An 11,491-nucleotide genomic window follows, 5' to 3' on the forward strand; every position below is an offset into this window, starting at 1 on the left:
GATGCTCTTGACATCTAGTCTTACAGATACAATCGGCCCTTTTGAGGGCAATCATAATGCTGATGCGGCCCGCGATTAAATTGAGTTTGACACCCCTGGTTTAGACACAGCCAACAAAGGTAAAAACATGCAATGGTGCCCAACCTGATGCCAGGGAGAGGTGACAAGTCTCCAGTCCCGCCAAGAGAGATCAAACAAGTACCACCCAGGAAGACACACCAGTATTCTCTCAGGGTGAACTGCCCAAAAAGGCCAGTAGAAGACAGTCTGGTATAAGAGAAAATATATATAGATATCCTTAGTGCTGTATATCTCCAAAATAGATGACATAAATAAAGCATGTTAATGCTTGATCAATATAGGGGTGCATGAAAATTTAAGGTGTCAGCATGATGACTACCAATGTTAAAGCACGCTCTAAATAATGAGATATTCCATGTACAATAATATTAACACATAAATGACACAGAATACACCATGTGTCATTGCCCAGGCCAAAGGAGAAAGAGGGAAGGGACTATTGACTTGTCACTTCTTCCTGGCATCAGGATGGGCACCATTGCATGTTTTTAACTTTGCCTAAACAATGCATTTCTACATGATATGTAAATACTATTATATTAATGAACTGTGAATTATATTGTGCTATAAGGGACTTCTATTTTCATGTGTTTATTTATAGAAGTAACCTCTGTTCTACTAATATACACCCGTGAAGAAGGAAAGAATATGTTTCTGAAATGCGTCAGGTGATCCTGTTTGTTTCTGGTCTCAGTATATGTATCGTGACATCATTAGGACGTTATAGAACTATAGTTACATGTTTATCATGGCTTGTACCGGTATATTGTAGATGCATTAACCAAATACATCAGCCAATCTTTTGTTTTTATGCTCATGTTTAAATAAAATTTATATTGCTGTATGTACTACATTTAGCTACATTTCTACTTTAAACACATATATTTGGCCTAAAAAGTCCTCTCAGGGGTTTCCTCTTTGCTTTTTAGTGTGTAGTGGGATGTTGGCCTATTTTTTCTCCTGACCCAATTTCTTCCTTCCTTTTTCTTAATACACATTGGTTGAGGCACCGCAGCAGGATCCATTGGCTGATACTACTGTCAATCACATCAAGCGGCTTGATATTGTTGGAGGAGCCAGGAGCGCCAGCAGGGGGACCCGAGAAGAAGAGGATCGGGGCTGCTCTGTGCAAAACCGCTGTACAGAGCAGGAAAATATAACAAGTGTAATTAATATTACTTTCAATTGTACGGACTTGTAACAGTTACTGGCATTTTAAGCGGTGGGTGTGTACTTGGATGACTTATGGGCCATACACACTATACAATTGTCTTTAGATTTTTTCATTTAGATTTACCAAAACCATATAATATGAGGTCAAATCTAAACACTTTTAATTTGTATGCGATCAGGCAGGCCCCTGCACTACATATTTTAAGGTAAATCTAAAAGAAATCTAACCGCAAAAGTTGTATAATGTGTATCCAGCTTTAGAAACAAGATTACCTGAACAAAAACTTGAACCCTGGACCCTCAGATTAAAAGTCTAATGCTCTACTAAGTTATGCTGTCTGTCACAGCTGAAAAAGGGCCACACCCTTCCAAACACTGGCATCTGATCAATCTCTAATGGGAAGGTTTAGAGAATAAATGATTTGTTCCATGTATAGCAGATGATGGTGCTTGAATTCTTATATTCATTCCATAGGGTGGAAAACTTAAAACATGGTTATTCCTAAGAAGCAGAATCACTTTAATATGACTTTTCAAAAGTGCACTCTGTCCAAAAAGTAGCACCTACATTGGACCCAAACAGAACAAATTGCCAGGTTATTTACCAGTGCTTTGAAATGTGGTTTTGCATTTTACAGTTTTTGGCTGCCAAGAATTGAGGGGTAATTTAGGCCCTTTAAAATGTCCTCATCCTCATATGCTCTACACTATATTACTAAAAGTAATGGGACGCCTGCCTTTACATGCGCATGAACTTTATTGGCATCCCATTTGTAACGACGCCCCGGGTATGAAAGGGGTTACAGTCGTTTAGGACATTTCATTCCCGAACACAAAGGCAGCTACCGGACACTCCACTCTGCCGAACAAGAAACCCATACGAATAACCCCCCAAATACGAGACAAGGCTCTGTATTGAGGGTCAAGCAGGAATCATACTGTTTATTGAAAAGGAATACACAGTTTATATACACGTTAGAAGTAATGCAGTCACTACATGAACAATGACCCAATGCCAGCCCCCAACATCACACAATGGTTACATAACGAGCCCCCAATACACATTACTCTGAGCAGACAACTTAGCAGACAACAAGTGAGTTCATTAGCACACTTAACAATAGGTGAATGGAAAGCAACCTCAGACAAGAATATCACAATTTACTTATTCAGACAAAAGCAACATCGTTAAGCAATAGTCGGTTTCCACATTAAACTTCCTGGAATGCCCATATTAGGAGTTGTACTTCCTGGTCATAGACCTCACAATGTACAGGGAATAAAATCTTCATATTTCAAGAGAGACATCATTCCTGAATATCACTGTCTCGTTTGGAGCAATCCAAACCATATCCCCAGTGCCCCCCAGTTTCCTGGTCACCCCCCGCCCAAAGTGACTCCCATCACACCATTCTTAGTCCGCAGGGTTCAATATTGAGTTGGCCCACCCTTTGAAGCTATAACAGCTTTAACTCTTCTGGGAAGGCTGCCCACAAGGTTTAGGAGTGTGTCTATGGGAATGTTTGACCATTCTTCCAGAAGCGTATTTGTGAGGATAGGCACGGATATTTGAGAAAAGGCCTGGCTAGCAGTCTGCCCTCAAATTTATCCCAAAGGTGGTCTGTCAGGTTGAGGTCAGGACTCTGTGAAGACCAATCAAGCTCCTCCACCCCAAACTCACTCATCCATGTCTTTATGGACCTTGCTTTGTGCACTGGTCCAAATCGTTTGTTGGAAGGGAGATTATAGTGTGGGGTTGTTTTTTTTTTTGGGGGGGGGGGTCCATAAAGATATGGATGAGCGAGTTTAGGGTGGAGGAACTTGACTGGCCTGCACAGAGTCCTGACCTCAAACTGATAGAACAGCTTTAGGATGAATTAGAGCGAAGACTACAGACCTTCTCGTCCACATCAGTGCCTGACCTCACAAATACGCTTCTGGAAGAATGGCCAAACGTTCCCATAGACACACTCCTAAACCATGTGGACAGCCTTCCCAAAAGAGTTGAAGCTGTTTTAGCTGCAAAGGGTGGGCCAACTCAATATTTAACCCTACAGACTAAGACTGGGATGCCATTAAAGTTCATGTGTGTGTAAAGGAGGTGTCCCAATACTTTTGGTAATATAGTGTATTTTTTATTACTATAGGTTGGATGTTTATGGTTACAGACTGCCCGGATTAGGTTGTTCATGTTTTAAGGGCATTCTAAGCACCAATTATTTATCCCCACCAGTACTGGATTTAACAACGTTATGAGCATTGGAGCCTAAATAAAATGTCCTGTGGCCTCATAATGAAAAAAAAACACTGTCCTCTAGTGTAGAAAAGACATAGTCAAACATTTTTTTTTTTTTTTTCAGAACAGAACAAGTCATGTCATTCCTTTTGTGTTCTAACTGGTATGTTTGCTTTACCTAGTTTAGAACACATAGCAAAGTTTACATAACCTGGACAGCAGCCAGTAACATGGAGTGAGGTAGACCCCTTGTGGGAGAATTTTTTATTGTTTGTAAATGAATAATGAATCTGCTTACAGTGGAAAGTCACTTACTACAGGAAGTTCTTAAGTGTTGTCCCCTTCACCTTCTACTCCGTGTGTATTGGGCAGTTTTTTTGGTTACCTAGTTTTGACAAGTACCTGATCCCACTTCCACTTGGATCATCTAGGACTCTAGGTGACATGAGCAGAACTAACAGCAGTCTGAATTGCCTTGTACATAGCAGTGTGAAATAATTCAATAATATATTTAATGCGTGACCTTTTCAAGAATGGTATGTAGACAAGCAGGTAAATTATTATTCTAATCTTCACTTGACTTTAATTCAGTGACAGCTTCCAGCTTCCAGCTCCCAGCTGTGCCTGTTTGTATTAAACAATAAGCAGCGCATCATTTAGAAATGTTCAAATACATATGTTATAAAATGCCTGGTGCAAATAGCAAGTACATTTGATGAAAATTCAGTGCATTCCTTGGTGTGCACGGCCCATTGCATTAAGAGGTGCACCCAGAGCGCAAACACACGTGTATATATCAGCAGAGCAGTGGACAGTGTCAGTAGAGCAAAGATTGGTGTCAGTAGGGTATTGGACAGTGTCAGTAGTTTTTTTATTTATTTTTTAAGTTACTTTTTACAATATTATTTTTTACTTTTTTTTTTTTACATTTTTTTTTTAGGAGCCCTGTTTTAGGGCTTTGGTGAAATATAAATGGTTTTAACAACCCCTGATGTCTCACTTTTGAGACAGAGAAAGAAACTAAGGACAGACATTCCTCAGCCCCTTTCTCTGCAGCCTTCAGTAAACATAGTTTACTATGCTTCAGTTAAGAATGAAGACAGGAGCGATCAGTATAGATCACTCACTACGTCCATTCAAAAAATAAGGGGTTGGTTTATGAAATATTTACTAGCCCCTTCCCTGCTCCTGAGAGGAGAGGAGGGAAGTTGGCTCACTGCAGGGGGAGACAGAAAGCAGGGGGAATCGGCACTGCACGGGTGATTAGGGTGTGCCAAGGCGCATCCGGCACACTCTGTGAGCACACATGTGTGCATCAAAACATTTAAGTAACATCTATTGGTGTGTTCAATTTCAGAATAGGGACCAATCCAATTGTACCAGATTCAGAAGGTGTTCCACCTAAAAATTATCTTTTCTTTTGGAATCACAATTACCCTCAACGTAGCACCTTAATGTCATAAAAAGTTCTTAAGCATGTATAGGTAAGTGTAGTGTGCTCAAATACTTCCAGTCAGGGATCTACTCCCAGTGCCACTTATAGAAACAAAGTTCTATTTTGTCACTTACATTCCTAGTATGCAGTGCACTAGTTATTTAGAGATCTATTGTCCTAGTTTTGAACCAAAATTCCTAAAAATAAAATGATCCAGTGGGCGCATGCGCGACGCGAAGCTGGATGGTCGCTAGGTGTCTCGGCTCCGTCGGAGGGGAGAGAGACAAGCGTAATCCCTGGGGCCAGACCTAAAATTTATAAGCCATTTACCTTCAGCACCCCCGTGGGAACATCCCGTGCATGCCGTCTGCCAAGAAACCGGGGACGCCCTCCGCAGCACTCCCTGACAACTTATCTCCTACGCACTAAAGAGGCCTCCAAGATGACCAAAGATGGCGCCCAGGCTCTCCCCACGCTGCAGGCAGAGACCTCATCACCACCCTCCTCCTCCACTACACCGGCTGGGGATTGTGAGTACTCTAACGGTATCACTAAAGCTGATCTCGATGCAGGGTTTGCAGCCATTTATGAAAAGTTGGCAAACAAATTTCAATCTGAAATCCACAAATCAACTAATACCCTGACACAGGAGATCGCTGCTTTGGGAAGCCGCACTGATTTATTAGAGGCTAAACATGATGAACTCTCTATTGCACACAATGATCTCAGGAAGGACTTTGAGCTTTTATCTGACAACTATAGTTTGCTGCAATCACAAGTGGAGGATTTGGACAATAGGAACCCTGCGTCTCAGAATCAGTGACTGAGCTAGTCCCTGCTGTGTCCAAACTCTTCAGTGATTTTCTCCCTGACAAGCCTGAGTCTGCCTTCATTTGCAATAGGGTTCACAGAGCCCTGCGCCCCAAACCACCCCCTGATAAGCCTCAAAGAGTGGTGATACTATGTCTTAAGGACTTTTTAGTCAAGGAGGACATCTTGCATGCCTCCAGAAACACTCCAAACATCTTACTGGAGGGTAATCGGATTCAAATTTTCCCGGATATATCCCAGGCCACGCTGGAGAAGCGCCGCAGAATGAAGGAAGTTACCTCAGTATTGCAGGCGGCTCAGATCCGGTATAGATGGGGCTTTCCCTTAAAGCTTACAGTCCCACACAACGGTTCTGTTTACGTGGTCTATAATGTATCTGCAGGAAAGGAATTGCTTATTAAACTGGGCCTTTTGGAGGCTGCACCAGAAGCTCGCCCACAGGTCACTCCTAGACCCTCGCCTACCTGGTCCACCCCTGCGACGAGAAGAGATCAACGAAGATGGCGCAATCCCTTCAGGGATGGATCTTTCTGACCCTGTACACTTGTGTTGAGACCTTTATTTGTTCTACCATTATGAGATGGTGTGTTCCTCCAGGTGTTTGGTGAATCTGGTGGGCCCCGTCGATGCATGGCCGCCCTTCATTAGATAGGGTGGGCATGTGGTGACGGCTGTGCCCACCTGGGCTGCTGCCTTTAATATATATCGCTGACTGCTTTATTTCATGTGAAGTATAATGTCAACTTTTATTCCCTGCTTTTCTCTCTCCCCTCCTGCTGGTTTGTCCCCTATGAGCTGTTTCGTGGGTGCTTGTACTCCTGCCGTGAGCGGGCTCATGTTTGGGCCTCCGTTTCCCAGAGTATGGGGCCCGGACTCCCACGAATGGCGGTTGGATGTAACTGTCCATTGGGATGTTAATTTTTGGATGGGTTCACTTTTTCTGCCCATCCCCAAGAAGTATTTTTCACTTCAAATAATTTTTACGATTCTCTCATGTTTTGTTTGTTGTTTTTTTATGACAAAATGTTGGAAAAAAAGGAAGTCATACATTCAGGTCTTTACAGTGCCATTATTTGTACTTTGGTCAATTTGCTGGTTTACGTCCTTTGGACTAATGGTTAGCTCAAATTCCACCATTCTGCTGCACGCTCATTCACATATATTGTGCTGATATCCACTTTATATCAGGTTTCCTCTTTGTTTGCACGATTAGTGACCTGTCTGGCTCACCTTTTTCTGCTCCTAAAATCTATCCTTCAGATATCTCAGTTTGATAGTAGCTCCCCCCCCCCCCCCCCCCGTTTAGTTATGGGTCTCAAAATACTCTCACATAATGTTCAGGGGTTCAATTCTCCTAATAAGAGACATAAGGCCTTCAGACAATATAAACGGCTAGGTGCAGATATAATTCTTTTACAAGAAACTCACTTTGCATCAGACAGACCCCCTAAATTTTTTGATAAATCCTTTCGATAATTCAAATGTTCCACTTTCCAGAATAAAACAAGAGGGGTCGCTATTTTTATCCGCAACAGCATCATGTTTGATGTCTCTTCCACATATTGTGATCCCAAAAGCAGATTTCTGATCCTTAGAGGCAGCATAGCTGGCAATATGACTACTATTGCGTCTTTGTACGCCCCCAATGATGCTCATGCTACGTTTTTTAGACACTTTTTTGAGGTGCTGGGCAGGTTTGAGTCCCCTCACATGGTGGTTGGGGGGGACTTTAACCTGTCGGCTCACCCATCGCTTGACAGGGGAAGAGTAACGGCCTCTTCCAAAGTCTTCCCTAAGAGTTTAACCCGTGCTCTTAGCGACCTGCAACTGATAGATGCTTGGCGTGCTCATAATGTCGGTGTTAAGGCATACAACTTTTATTCACACCCACATGATAGTTCTGCTAGATTGGATTATATCTTCTGCACACCGGTTTGGCTAGCGAACTCTTCTGATGCGCGTATTCACGTTTGCCCGTGGTCCGATCATCAGATTGTGTTGTTTCAGGCCTGCGGTGTAGGTTTGGAGAGTGCAACGTTCAATTGGAGACTTAACGACTCATTAGTTAATGATCCTACGCTGATTGCCCAAATTTCCTCCTCTTTAGAAGAATACTTTACAATTAATGAGAATAAGAACACTCCCTTGCCCGTTATCTGGACAGCACATAAAGCAGTGATTAGGGGTAAACTTATTGCGCTGGCCTCGGCCAGAAATAAATCTAGATTAGCTAATATCAAATCCCTAACTAAAGAACTAGATCGGCTCTATAACCTGCATAATCTCTCTCCTTCCGCAACCTTGTTGGATCAGATTTCCACCAAAAGAAAGGCCTTGGATGAAATTCTTTCCAATGACACTGAAAAAGCGCTTAGGTGGTCCAAGGCCAATTTTATTCTCAATAGTAACGCCACGTCCACAATGTTTGCCAAAAAACTTACACAAGCAGCTAAACCCACTCATGTATATAAATTTAGAAGACCCGATGGAAAAATGGTTTCTCACCCCAATGAAGTTCTGGATGTTTTTACGAACTTCTATAAAGATCTCCTTTCGGTGTCTTCTACTGTGCCTTTGACTGAGTTTAATGCTTGGATTGATAAATTACCTATCCCGTCCCTCTCAGATCTTCAAAAAGAGGCATTAGAGGCACCCTGCACAGACGAAGAGGTGCTGGACATAATAAAGTCCTTGAAGTCATCCATGGCCCCTGGGCCGGACGGTTTTTCCTCTTCTTACTACAAATCCTTTGCTTCAATTTTGGCCCCTAGATTAACTAAACTATTTAATCATGTCCTTCAGGGTGGCAGCTTTCCGGAAGAGATGCTTTTCGCGAATATGTCCCTCATCCCCAAGCCCGATAAAGATCACTCCCTCCCGCAAAATTTTAGACCCATCTCGGTCATGAATAATGACCTTAAACTTTTTGGCCGTTTTCTTGCTAATAGACTGGCTAACAACATTAACCAACTGATTAATCCAGACCAAACTGTTTTTATCCCAGGTAGACAACTTACAGATAACATCAGACTGGTCATTAATATAATTCAGGATACTGGTATTAGTAAATCTCCTACTTGCCTAGTTAGTTTGGACATCCACAAGGCGTTTGACAGCGTCAGTTGGTCTTATTTGGAACATCTCTTACCCAGGTATAGGCCGGGTTCATTCACGGCTTTAGAGCCCTGTATGAATCCCCTCAGACGAGGGTCTGCCTGCCTGGATGTAATTCCGACTTTTTCCATCTGAAGAGGGGTATCAGACAGGGGTGTCCTCTCTCCCCTCTTCTGTTTGCCCTGGCCATCGAACCCCTGGCAACCTCTATTAGAAATGATACTAAGATAAGTGGATATCATAAGGAAGGGAAAGAATTTAAAATTAGTCTCTATGCTGATGATGTACTATTGTTCTTATCTAACCCTCATATATCTCTACCTCAACTACTAGTAGAACTGGAGAGATTTCGCTCCATTTCGGGTTTAGGGGTCAATCTTTCCAAATGCTCTCTTATGCCGATCAACTTACCAAATTGGATGCAGTTCTCCATAAGGGTGCGTTTCTCATTTTCATGGTGTACTAAATCATTTAGATATCTGGGGGTTCAGATTACCCCACATTATGACTCCCTATTCTTGTTAAACTTTCCTCAAATGTTTAAAAAATGAGGGTTATTGTTAGAAAGAGTTTTAGCTATAAAAATGATTATACTTCCCAAGATTTTATTTTTCTTCAGAGCCCTCCCTATCAACGTACCCAAATCCCACGTCGTCTCTTTTCAGTGGGAAGTGTCGAAATTTGTCTGGTGTGGAAAAAGATCCAGATATAAGAAACACGTTCTTTATGCCCCTCAATCCGTTGGCGGTCTAGGACTTCCGGATTTGTGGTCTTACTATCTTTCAGCTAACATTTTGCAGATGGCACAATGGAATGCCACATAAAATAGTATCCCATGGCTTGCCTTTGAACAGGCCTCAATTGCCCCATGTTCTCTTCAAGCTATTCTATGGGATGATTCACGACCGCTTAAATATAGCACATTTCCCAACAAAATAATTAATCATCTATACCAGATGTGGTCAAGGTTGAAAGTCTCTCTTAAGTTGGTATCCCAGATTTCTCCTTTGACTTCATATATGGGCCATATAGACTCCCCGTCCTTCCCGTTGAACAGAGCGGATTTAGAACCCTGGATTTCCAGAAATCTGGTCTCCTTTAAAGCTTTATCTGTATGTAACACATTTTGTACTTTGAGAAACTTGAACACTTGCATAAGCTCCCCAGCTCAGAGTTAGGCCATTATATCCTTATAAAATAATTTTTTCAGTCACAAGTTCTCTATCACTGAACCCACCATTCACAGTATTTGAAAACATTTGTTCCTCCTTCCCTAGAGGCAGAGGTCTTATATAATTACTGTACTCGCACCTGATCAATTCCCCTCTCCCGGAGAAACATAAATATATGATTAAATGGGAACAAGACCTTGACTGTGTTTTTTCAGTTCTTGAATGGCAACATATGTTGAGCAATCTGCGTAAATGCTCACGCTCAAGTGCGTGTAGAGAGTCCCCTCTTAAACTCTTTACCAGATGGTATCTGACCCCCTCCTTGGTGCACTCTTTCTACGGCTCAGTATCACCCTCTTGTTTCAGGGGCTGCTCAGAGGAGGGTACTCTACTTCATCTCTTCTGGAGCTGCAGTCGTTTGCAGCCCATATGGGATCAAGCCCAAAACTTTATATCATGAATGGTGGGTTCACATATCTCCCTTTCCCCAAAAGTTTGTCTACTCTTTACAAAGGTCCCTGGTGTCCCCAGCTCAACCTCCAGATTGATCCACATGTTGATGTGCTCCATTTACTGGATGATTGCCTTTAATTGGCGATCAGACACCCTGGTCTGGTCTCAGGTGCTTTCTAGAATGGAGTGCATAAAGATCTCGGAAAGAATTTATCACTCTTTACACAACTCGGTGCCAATATTTCAGGCCAAGTGGGCTATTTGGGTTTCTTGCTGATGGTTTTCATTGTATTCAGTGATGCTTGCATTGTGTCTTCTAAATTGGTTAAGAGCTTTCTCATGTTATCGTTTGCTTGATCTGCATGTATATCTTGACCATTATTCTTTTGCTATTCGCACTGTATTTGTACCCACTTTATACTTTGCATTTTGCATATTTTGTAAACAAAAATATAAAATGATCCAATACATTGGATCATTTTTTTAATTAGCTTCAAGTCCCAGAATGTCCTGCAGGGTTTTTTGAAGTCTAATTGCCATCTATTGGGAAAGAATTGTTTTACTATTACTGGGGTGAACTGCTAAGCTGACTGTTAAGAAGTTGTAGAGCCATTCGATCACTATTATAGTACTGTGAAGGTTTCCCCAAAACCCACACCCTCCCCGTTTGCCACCCATGGTTCCTCGGCTCTCCCAAACCTCCAGGGAGCCTTAAACCATGGCAAATAGATTTGGAATGAAGAGCTGAAGCAGATTAGGAAACATCAGGGTCCTGATCTGCTCTGTGGTGAATGAACCTAGAAGTGCTCAGCTCTCAACATTTGTGGGTTCAGAGCTATTTAAGCACAGTTCTGTGCTTGATCAGCTGCAGTGGAGGACAGGGGGGATATTAGGAGTTTAATAGACCACTCATGTTGTCATAAAGAGAACCTGTCACCTGCCTGTGCTATCACATAGGCCTTGTTAGCACCCTTGTGATAGCAATAAAGTGTAAAA

Source organism: Pelophylax lessonae (assembly GCF_965119305.1).
Source record: "Pelophylax lessonae genome assembly, chromosome: 1".
Taxonomy (NCBI): Eukaryota; Metazoa; Chordata; class Amphibia; order Anura; family Ranidae; genus Pelophylax; species Pelophylax lessonae.